The following is an 11,577-nucleotide window of genomic DNA, read 5'->3' as shown; positions in this document are numbered from 1 at the left end:
TCTGCATTTTGAGTGGTTATAAGGTCAAACAGATAATTACATAATTGTCTGTCCATTCATAATGAGGGAAACGGTGTCACATTTGGTGATGTGTGCACTACTAAGACCCTTATATTTTTAATGGTCTTATGTGATGTTGAAATTGTATCCAGCATGAGAAATGGCACAGTAATAGAGAGACGCACATCTTGGTCATACTAATTATATTAAAGACTCATGTCTTTCTGGCTAGTCTTCAATCTGAATATAGATCTGCTGACAAGCTCTACACAAAATAGAATTTAACTAGGATAATTAGACCTGAATAATCTTTCTACAGTAAAGAACCTCATTGTCCATGAGCCACACTTTAAATCAAATTTCTGCTATGACCGCTGTTGTAATCTACCAACATGAGGGTACATCCACACAAGTCAATAGCACTCCATGTTTTGAGTGTACATCAGGGAACTGTTTTATGTGGGCCAAGATATGCTAGTGACATTCAAGCTAGCCACAGCAATCAAACAGCTCTTGTTATCAAAACATAGCTCCACATGCAAGGGTGTCACATGGGAATGCAGAAGGCGGGAGCCCCTTGTGGAATGATACAGAACCCCAGTGAGTGAGGTGGTAGTTCTGACCTCATTAAATGTGAGAAAGTTCTGTTCTCCCATACCTATGGGACTCTCTCTATTCAACCAATGCGTGGATTAGAGACAGTCTGTTTGTGAGCTCGGCAGGGGGGACCCAAAGTAGATTTAAGTCATGGGCTTCTGTGCCTTTGGACTGCTGTCATATTATTCCTATAAACCAGCAAATTCTGCCAAACATCTTAAGATGATATTGGGAACCAACTTCATTTCAGGAGCATCAGGGTATTCAGTGCTGCTTCAAATCACAGAAGATGTTTTAAGAACCATTTTCTTTGGCTTAGTGGTCTAACTATAACCATTAACTTTGCAGTTAGTGGTTTCTTTTAACAGAATGTCCTGTTCTATGATCCCTGCGTGTCACAGTGATGAAAGCCGCCACACTTGATTACCTCCGTGGCCGGCAGGTCTGATGTTTGTGCTTACTCTGCTGGCATATCTGAAAAATGTTCAACAGAGTCTGGATTTGTCTGGGAACCACAGCTGTCTCTCTCAAGCAAACAGGCCTAATCGGGGCTGTGACCAGATGTGGCAGTATGTCCTCTCTTCCCTCAGGTCAAGGGCTCCAATAGATGTTTATCCAGTCCTTATGTTTCACTCAAACATGGTGGGTTTATTTTCCTTTTAGGTTAACTTGTGGATCCCTAGTTAGCCTCTTCACCACACTCAGAGATGACTCTCATTCACTAGTCTCTGCACTGTGGCCCTTGTTTAAAGTGGCTTAGCAGCTCATTAGGTAAGAGCCGCTTCACTGCCATCTGTCAGTATCCTTTCACCATCTGGATCCTCTCAAAGAACCTTGAGCCTAGATCAGGAAGCTGAAGCAAACTTTCAGACTCTTCACAGAGGCTGTTTGGTGCACTGAGGCTAGCAGTCACAGCAGCCAGGTCTCTTCCTGTCAGAGGGCAAATAGGGCTCTATGATGTAACTGTGTCCCTGCTGTCTTTCGCCCTAGGACAATTGTCAGTGTCTGCTCTCCCCCTCCAAATTTGCCATTTGTGCGCGTGCTTCTGTAAGTGTGTGTGTGTGTGTGTGTGCTTGTCTGTGTGAATGGGCCAGAGGAGAAACTGGGTTTCTGGTGATATAAGGGGATTTGTCAACTTCGTGCAATTTCAAAACAGGCCTTCAGTAGGGGCCTTTACAAAGTGATCAGTTTGGGTTTATTTAGCCTTATTTAACAAACAATCCTCTCTTAGTCAGCACTGTGAGGCTTGGATCATTCGGCTTGTTTGCTGCACCGGATTTAGTGGGCTGAGTTCCCTCAGACCTGCAATAGGCTTGTTTGTTGTTGAGTGGTGTTGGGAACATTGTGTTACTCTGCAGGCTTTCATGTGCAGAGTAGCCATGTGATGGAATGAGCTCACCAAACTTGGCCCAGACCGCTATTTGCTCATAGTGTTGAATCCCATTCATCAACACAATGCATCAGTCTAACCTTACTCATTTTCCATTATTCATATTCTAACCTACTTCATGTATCTCTCTGAATCATATGACTGATTTCAGACAAACCTGATGAACTAGTAAACTGATTGAGGAAGAATCCCCTAATGTATCATGTTGTTGGTTTGGATTTCGCCTGTATATCTTGGGCTTTGAATGAAGCAACACAGAACGTAGTTGTGAGTGGAAGATTTCTTAAAACCATAAAGATAAAGATGGAGCAAAGTTTGCACAGCCCTAGTTCTGGCAGCACGGAGTCAGAGTAGTTTTTTTCCACGTCAGGGTCAAGAAGAGTGCCATAAACTCCCCATAATCAGAGAGAGCACACATGATGTACTCCAATAAAATTGCCCAGAGGAAAACATTATTGTACCACATTGTCCTGCTGACCTCACTGCAGTCATTGGACCACAGACCTGCTTGTGTCTCGGGGCAGGTAGACCATCTTTATATGGTTAAATGCCATTCATGCCTTTCATGATGTATTGTGCTTGACAACACAATTTGCACTGAAAATATTTGTATCTCAAACAATATAAAAAGTGCATCTTGTTTCATAATCAACGGTAGTCTGTTCTGTGCATTTACCAGTTTCATAACATCTGTTTTCACAGCAAAAACTTTTGTTGTCAGGGTGGCATTAATCTGATGGCAGTCTGTTTTGGGGCTGTATGTTGGAAGAGTTGAAGTGATGCCAGCAGGTCTCCTGTGGCTGAGACCAAAGACGCGAGTCAGGAGCTGTTACATAACACCCCCCCCCCCCCCCCTCCTCTCGCACTATCTCAGCCGTGCACACAGTACATCCAGCGCTGCAAATTTCCATTCACCGACCTTCAACTCACACAAGCACAGCTAGCTCCAGCAATACAACACAAGCCTTATCACCCATCAGACCTCTTCCCAATGGTGACGATAAGATACTTTGTCACTAAGTCAGTTCTTGGGCCCTAATTGCATTGACGGGCAACTGGCAATGAGCAATGAGCAAAGTCCGCCGCGCAAGAACTAAAGCTCATTTAATAACTTGAATGCAGATGTGGGTGGGTCAGAGCAGTGCGCCCACACGGCACACAATAGCTTTAGTTCATGTGCGACGGACTTTGCTCACTGCTTTTCTCGTTTCCCGTCAATGAAATTAGGGCCCCTTGTGTGTGTGTGTGTGTGTGTGTGTGTGTGTGTGTGTGTGTGTGTGTGTGTGTGTGTGTGTGTGTGTGTGTGTGTGTGTTGTAGGGGTGCATACCAGGGCAAGTCAGTCAATGTTATCTGGGAATAAGGTCATATGGTCATATGGTCAACTCTCAGACACTCCCTTTGGCTCCATGCTGCACCATAACATCAGTGTGGATCAATGTGTTGCCAGACAGACGAAGAGCACACAGCATTCTTTCCTGAGAGCTAGTCACAATTGATTTAATGACAGACACATGCAGTATGGTCCTCTCCTGTATCGGATACGTCAGATAGGACACAGAGAGAGGTCTGGCAGAGCTGGGCACGGCACACCACACCACAAACTCACCAGATGCCGCTCTGTCACCTTCATCACATGGAGATGTCAACAGCTGCTCATTTTCCCCCTTGGGTTCCTCCAGGGACAATTCATCTTGATCCTCACATCAGAGTTTCAGTGCATAATAACATCTGCAAATGGTGAAAAGGTCTAGTTGTTTATTACCATGGCCAAGGGGAACAGCTTTGTTCTTGCCTGTGGGACAGCACTCCTGCCTGTTTATATGTCCCATGTAATACAGTCTGTTGAAATACCACAGGCACCTGCCTATCTGGGTTGAAGGTTTCTACTGCCAGAGCTCACAGATGCCTGCGGTTTGTTATGTTTCCAGCTGTGCCCCATTGTATTGGAGTGGAAGGATGGGCTGTTCCATGGGGCCTCTGTCAGGACATGGGATCTATTACCAGTTTACTGAAGTTCACTTCGGCACCACCTCCAACTCAGATAGGCCCTGCCCACAGTCTGTTCTGTACACCATACATTTATTGCCTCACAGCAACCTTGGTATTATCAATAATATCAGTTTCCACACTGTATCTTGAAGGTGGGTGTCAGGTGAAAGACAAATACATGCCTTTTGACCAAACTCATGAAGAGAGACTAACTTTGTTGTATTACATAACCACAGCCCATCCTGGATACAGAATTGAACATGCTGTTCTCACGGTGGGTGTCGGCAGTGATTATGGTGTCACAGTCATTAAAGTAAAAGATAGTCTCGTCCATAATGAAAGGGGGGTGTTCTATTTTTAGACAGTCATGAAGTTAACTGACCGCCTTGTTGACCAGCAGTGTAGACCAGGTTTTCCAAAATGTAAACAAATGAAAGGCAAGAGGCACGGACACAAGAGGTCAAACTGAGTGCATCTCAGCTGTATTTGTCACTGACACGGTTGTGTAATACAGGGTTTTTCACGCTTGGCTCGCCTTGATCAGGTGATGGGCAGAACCTTGCGACACCCTTTCTGGGAACAGTGTGGTAAATTCAGAGCATTTACAAAGGGAGGGTATTCATGACCAGATGAGCAGTGATCTTAATCTAGTTTTTGGTTGTCGTGAAGTTAAAAACACATAATAAAAGTTCAACAGCCAAGCAATACTCTTTTCATTCCGTGAAAGTAGGAAGAAGAGACTGTTCCTGGAAAACTGAGTCCTTAGAAACTTTCCATTTCTGAGGCCATAAAAGACATTTATCCTGTACTGATTGCACCAGGTGAAAACCAAATAGATGTTTTGAGATAACACACGTACAAATCTTTTTCTTTCCTCGTTTTCTTTCTAGTTAAGTTTGGGGTAATCCATACATTTGTATTCTAGTTGGCACTGATATTGAAGGTTTTCTGCATTTTGTGTGAGTGTTTCTTCATGTACTTCTCCTTCTCCTCCTCAACACAGCATGTCCCTGTGTGGGAGACAGAATGATTGATCAGACAGGAGAGAGGGGCCTGTTCCCATAGAGACCGCAGGCTTCGCTAAGAAGATGGCCCTGGTCTCTGAGCAGGCACACAGCCTGTCCACTGCCCCAGAATTGAGCCAATCTGTAAGCTTGGGCTGCAGCATTAGGGCAGAATGGCCTCAATTGTTTGAGATTTAAAGCAAAAATCTGTTCATGCCTTTTATATGTGATTCAATGTAACTATGAATGCCATATATGAAAAGAAGGATTGGTTATATGCATTGCTGTATATACTGTATACAGTGTTTTATTTGCCCATTGAGTAGTCTGCAATCTTCCCTGAAGCACAGTTGTTTCACTCATTTAAGATTGCCTCAAATACCAAGTGAAGACAACATGAAGACAGCATTTATAGTTTTAATACAGCCCATTCTGGAAAACAGTTTTTCAAAATTGATCAGCACTCACATGAAATTTTTCATTATGAGGGTCAAATTGGCTGTCAACATAACACTGAATTCCCACTTTTCCAGACCAAAACAGCAATCAAGAAAGGTCAAAGATGCAGAGAAATCAATAAGAGAAATGTCATTTCCTTGGAAAAAGAGCAGACACTTATCTCTCTTGTGTCTTTTATTTTCTTTTAGCTACCACAGTGTGGTACCAAGTACTGCTGATCCCAGGCATACAGGATGTACTGTGTCCGTCCAAACACCAGCAGAAGAACTGGGGCCTGCTGGTTCCGGGGCAGAAAAAGGTGTTGTATGAGTATGAGGAATTTATCCACCTGCTGCCAAACCAGAGAGTAGTGGCATCGTGGCACCAAGCCTCAGGAGAGGAGAGAAAACAGCTCGGGTGTCAGAAGAGACAACTTAGGAAACTAGGTCAGGCATTTTCAACCGTCATCTCTTTGGACAGCAGATACTAGTAGAGGAATTGATATATTATCTGGTGTATGGCACAAATCTGCACTGTCATGTCTGTCTAATGCCAACAGTGCGTTTTCATTGATTCATCAGCCTCAGTTTCAGACCTTGCTGCAGCACATTTTAAGAAAATATTTAGTTAGCTTAGCTTAGCTTCATTAGTTGTGACATGAGCTAGACAACACATCTTTCAAGATGTTATTGAAATACGTTTAACAAAGTTAACATGTCTTCATTAAAACCTGTAACAGAATGAGGACAAGTGTTGCCTCCGCTCCAGGATGAACCTTCATCAGTTGACTTCCACTTCGAGTGCAACAATTGTATAGTTCCTGTGATAATAATAATAATAATAATAAAACTTTATTTATATAGCACCTTTCATGCAAAAGAATGCAGCTCAAAGTGCTTTACAGCAAATACATAATATGCACAAAGAAATTACATGCACATAAAAATAGACATCAAAGAAACATAACTCAGATATAGTGCAAAAAAAAAAAAAAAAAATTATAATTATAATTATAGAGATATATTTAATCTAACCCCTGAATATCACCAGTAGATATTTAAATTAAATTAAATTAAATTAAATTAAATTAAAAGTATTTATATGTATATATATAGTGCGAAGTGGTAGCTAGTTAAAGGCTAATGTGAAGAGGTACGTTTTTAGTTTTCTTTTAAAGATGTTAAGCGAGCTGGCTTCCCTGATGTCTATAGGCAGTATGTTCCATAGCACTGGGGCGTAATTGACAAATGCTGCGTCCCCGATTTTCTTACGGCTTTTGCTGGGAACCTCCAATAAACCAGCATTCGATGATCGTAGTGTTCTTGAGGGCAAGTATTTGACTAGGGAGTTTGCAATGTAACTTGGTCCTAGCCCATTAAGGGCTTTGTATATTAGGAGAAGGACCTTAAAGTCAATTCTAAAAGTTACTGGAAGCCAGTGCAGCTAAAACTGGACTAATGTGCTCTCTCCTCTTGGTTCTGGTTAATAGCCGAGCTGCAGAGTTTTGAATGAGCTGAAGTCTCTCAGTTGTTTTTTTTGGGAGGCCAGTAAGGATTGCATTACAATAATCAAGACGGCTTGAAATAAAGGCATGAATCAGTTTTTCAGCATCTTTTTGATTTATAAATGGCAGGACTTTAGCTATGTTTTTAAGGTGGAAAAATTATGTTTTCGTCACCTTGTTAATGTGAGACTTGAAGCTTAAATCTGAATCTAAAATAACACCAAGACTTGTAACCTCCGATTTAATCAAGGGAGTTAATTTCCCCAAATTATTAAACAGCATTTCTCTTTTTGTTTTAGGGCCGACTAGTAGGATCTCAGTTTTGTGATAACATCGTAGCCACTCATGCACAACAAACATGCTCAATGCCGGATCCTCAGGGACTCATTTACCTCCCTGAGAACTCTCCTCTTCCTCACAAGCTCTACGTCACCGCCGCCTCTGCTGGGATTTGAGTCTGGTCCCGAGCATAGAGATGTGGAGGAGTGAGAGGGAGTCTGGGGATTAGGCTGCTGCTGCTGCTGAGAGATGCCTGAGGAGCAGGAGGCCCAGAAGAGGCCGGCACCACCCTCTGCTGTGAAAGGGTTTCAGACTCAATGGACACTGGCATCTGAGAGCTGAGAGCTGAGAGCTGAAGATGGATATCAGTATCACCTGGAGAAAATGGCGAGGGAAAGAGACTGGGGAAGGAGAAGGTCAAAGAACCTTAGACAGCATGGGAGGGAGTGAGGGAGGTGTGCTGATGCAGAGGACTCCACAGAGACCAGTGCAGAACAGCGGTGATGTTGTTTATCCCGTGGAAGTATGTGTCTGTGTGCATGAAGAGAAGTCCGCAGAGAGATCCTCTCTCTCTCTCTCTCCCTCTCTCTCTCCCTCTCTCTCTCTCTCTAGACAAACATCCATGTCCCAGAACTGCTGTGTGTGTGTGTGTGTGTGTGTGTGTGTGTGTGTGTGTGTCTGGAAGCAGTTAGGCCTTGTGCTGTGGTGCTGTGGGACAGTGGTCTATGCCATGAGCACGCCACTGCTGTTTCAGAGCCTGGAGCCTGATGCTTGCTGCCTGCTGACGTGGGCAGTGGAGCAGATCCATGTGCCCCCACACGAGCGCCTCACACAAACGAACGCTCCTTACATAACACACAGATGAACCTGCAGCCATGTTTTGACTGCCTGCGTGCCTAAGTAGTGGATGGTGACAAATTCAGATTTATTTATAACTTCTTCTTCTTCAGCAACACAAGTGTAAAGTTTGAACACAGAGGGTTTGCAAGTGCACAGTGTTCTGGGACTGGAGGATTATCCTCTCATCATATCAAAGATTTATTGACAGTCACAGGGGATAAGCCTGTTCTTGTCTCTTCTCCCAGCCTGCCTGTCCTAAAGGTTAAGGATTACTGTCACAATACTGGACACTCTTGACAGCATCTCTGTAATATGTCTCTACTAAGATATCACCCCGTAACATCAAGTGATGCCTGCAGTACAAGTCAAATGAAATAAATGTACTTGGTCCTCCTAGCTTTAACTGAATCTATTGATTGTAACTGTATTATAAATGCTTCTATTGCTAACATTCTTATGGACAACATACCCAACCTTAAGTCTGAAAACTTTCTGTGCTCCTTGTGTGTTTACAATTAGACAGACATGTACACACAGAGAGGAAGCTCTACGAACATTTACATCTACAACTTTTTTTTAATCCTTTGTAATGATGTAGATTCATGAATGTACGTTTGACAGCAAGTCAGGAGGACTCAGCAGACTGGAGGCCTTTGAGCTCTACTGCCTCTCAGTGAGTGGACAAAGCCCTTCTCCACCCAGACTGGAGGCCTTTGAGCTCTACTGCCTCTCAGTGAGTGGACAAAGCCCTTCTCCACCCAGACTGGAGGCCTTTGAGCTCTACTGCCTCTCAGTGAGTGGACGAAGCCCTTCTCCACCCAGACTGGAGGCCTTTGAGCTCTACTGCCTCTCAGTGAGTGGACAAAGCCCTTCTCCACCCACCACCACACAAGCCCACCATCTCCAGCCCTTCTGAGAGGAGGCTCCACCTTCCCACGTCGGGCCTGGACACAGGGGACCTTTAGCCTGCATACCACACTGAGTAAGAGGGGAACAGAAGTGCACTCCACAGAGTGTCAGCACACTGAAGTTGGAGTGGGAGACTTTCACACTTGACTTTAAAAATGTAGAGGCACTTTTTTTATACATAACTTCAACACTGTGTTAACGTGTTGAACGTGGATAGAGTATTTTCACCAGTGCATTATGTAGTTAATACACTGATAGATGTAATAATAATAATAATAATAATAATAATAATAATTAATTTTATTTGTAACGCACTCTTCATTCAGAAGAATCTCAGAGTGCCATGTAGCTACGTATAAAAATGTATCTGAGATTTTGATTCATAGTTGCTCAAGCAGGCTGTTTCAGGAGAATCGGTCTGAATAGGTATGGTTCTGAATAGGTATCAGGTCTGAATAGAGACTGCAGTAAAGTGGGGGCTGATAATCCACTGATCCCGGCTAAATCAGCAGTAAAATGGCAAGTCGACAAAACGAGTGAATACAGTGTTTCGGACCTCAACAGGCCAAGCTTTGCCTCCAGTGAGAGAATGGGCAGACGCTATTGTCCCGTCACAGGGTTGCAAGAGCCGTCTGTGACACCATGAACCCTCTTGCCCCTGGGGAGAACAGGACGCTCTGTGGGCTCAGTTTCAACTGCACTCCTAATGCAGTCGCCATGACGCCAGCCAGCCAGCGCTCCAACTTTTAAAGGACAAAACTGTTAAAGTTCACAGGTTACCGTAGTATACGAAATAATTAAGAAAGATGGATTGGTGTCGAAAGGGGAGGCAGCAAAAGGGGGTGGGGTGCTTGTAGTTTATTTCCGTCAGTGGCTTCCACGAAGTGAAGAAGGAAAAGGAAGACTAAATGTGGCATGGCCTATTTATATACCAGGAAGGTTGCCTTTGGCTCAAGCACGAGCCCTTGAGCAGAGAAGCACAGGAACGCTGAAGGTGGTGGTGGTGGGGGGGGGGGATCATACTTCAGAGAACCAGACAAACAGGCCTTAGTGTAATTAAGAATCCATTGTATCCCTTGGTTCGTTTCCTATGAGAAAGTTCTATGCTCAGGTTTCTTCTGCATATTGTGTCATTGCATGATTTCCTGTTTAAACAATACAGAACAATGGTGTAGCATTTCTCCATTTCAGTAAGCAAAAGGAGACATGTTGCTCAAGGATTACTCAAACTGTACTCATGTACACTTCTGGACACGAGCCCCTGCTATTGCAGTGTTCAAGCAGGATTTACAGTATTCACGCACACAGACCTGGTGTGGAAAGAGCAAATCCCTGAAAAAAAGAGAACTAATGACTCTACTAAACTGATTAAGACTGCACTAAAGGTTATTGTCAGTGTGGAGGTCACTTCACATTCTTACGAAACATACTGTAAGTGCAAGATTATTTTAATAAAGGCTTCCTGTGTTCCCTGGAGAAAGGGATTGTCAAGGGCAGGTTGTGTAAAACTCATTCCAGTTCTCATTTGGTGTTTTAGTTTTTAGTTACGTGACAAAGGAATGCTGTGTGCATTTACCTTCCAGCATTTTCCTATTTCTCCAAAGTATGTATGCAAATATTTTCATGTAGTGCTCTGTATGCACTAAAGGTAGAATGGTGGCTGTTACAGCTAGCAGTCATAGCCGCTAAAGCTATTTGGCCTAGTTTGGCCATAGTCCAGCACCAATGACTGAGCCATAGTCAAACTGCAAAGTAGGTCAAGTCCTCGTTCTCCTTATAGAACTATTTGGGTTAAATTTTCTGCAAGTAAACTGCCCCAAAGGTAATGGTCTTTTAGGAAACAGGTACTTCCTCAGATGGATGCATTTTGTACCATATGTGTCATGGTACACAATACATGGTTTTAATACACATACCACTAGCATCCCAATGTTTTGACAAATAAGGCTTGCTTTATGGTATTGAAGGGTGTTGATTATAGGACATGATTTGTGTTGTGATGGTGCTTTGTTAGCAGGCATTACGACAGGGATAATGAGCTGGTGCAGTGTCCCCGCTAAAGAGAAAGAAGCAGGGAGACTGGCACATAAACCCACAACTAGGTACAACATTGGGCCTTCTCACATAACCCTCTGGCTTCCACTGCCTGTGTGACGCTATCCTGAGTTTGGGGTGTGTGGGGGTTGGTTGAGGCCGGGACACGAAGGTTCCTGTGAGATTTCACAGCCACACACTAGGAGGGCAGAACATTCCCACAATATTTTGACAGAGTTCAGTTGGACTTCAGACTGTAGATGTCTTATATAACAGAAGCCCTTAAAGCCCTTATTTGTCGTGCTAGCTTTAAGCCAATCACAATGTTACTGTGTGCACCAACATAACCAGTGTTTTGGTTAAAAGACCATTTCTCAAGAAGTATTTTAGACGTGTCAGACATTCTGCCTTTTCAGAAACATTACAAAGTCTTTACACAAAATGGATATTTTAAATGCTTCATTGATTTCTCCACTAAAAATAGGCAATATAATTGTATCAGTGAATTTGCTGCTTGAGAGATCCCATTCTGACAACAACTCACCTGTAGTCTGTACTGCAGAGAACAGAAACAAGTACATGATACATGACA

The sequence above is a fragment of the Clupea harengus genome, chromosome 6 (assembly GCF_900700415.2).
Source record: "Clupea harengus chromosome 6, Ch_v2.0.2, whole genome shotgun sequence".
NCBI lineage: Eukaryota > Metazoa > Chordata > Actinopteri > Clupeiformes > Clupeidae > Clupea > Clupea harengus.
Note: the sequence above shows the minus strand (reverse complement) of the source record.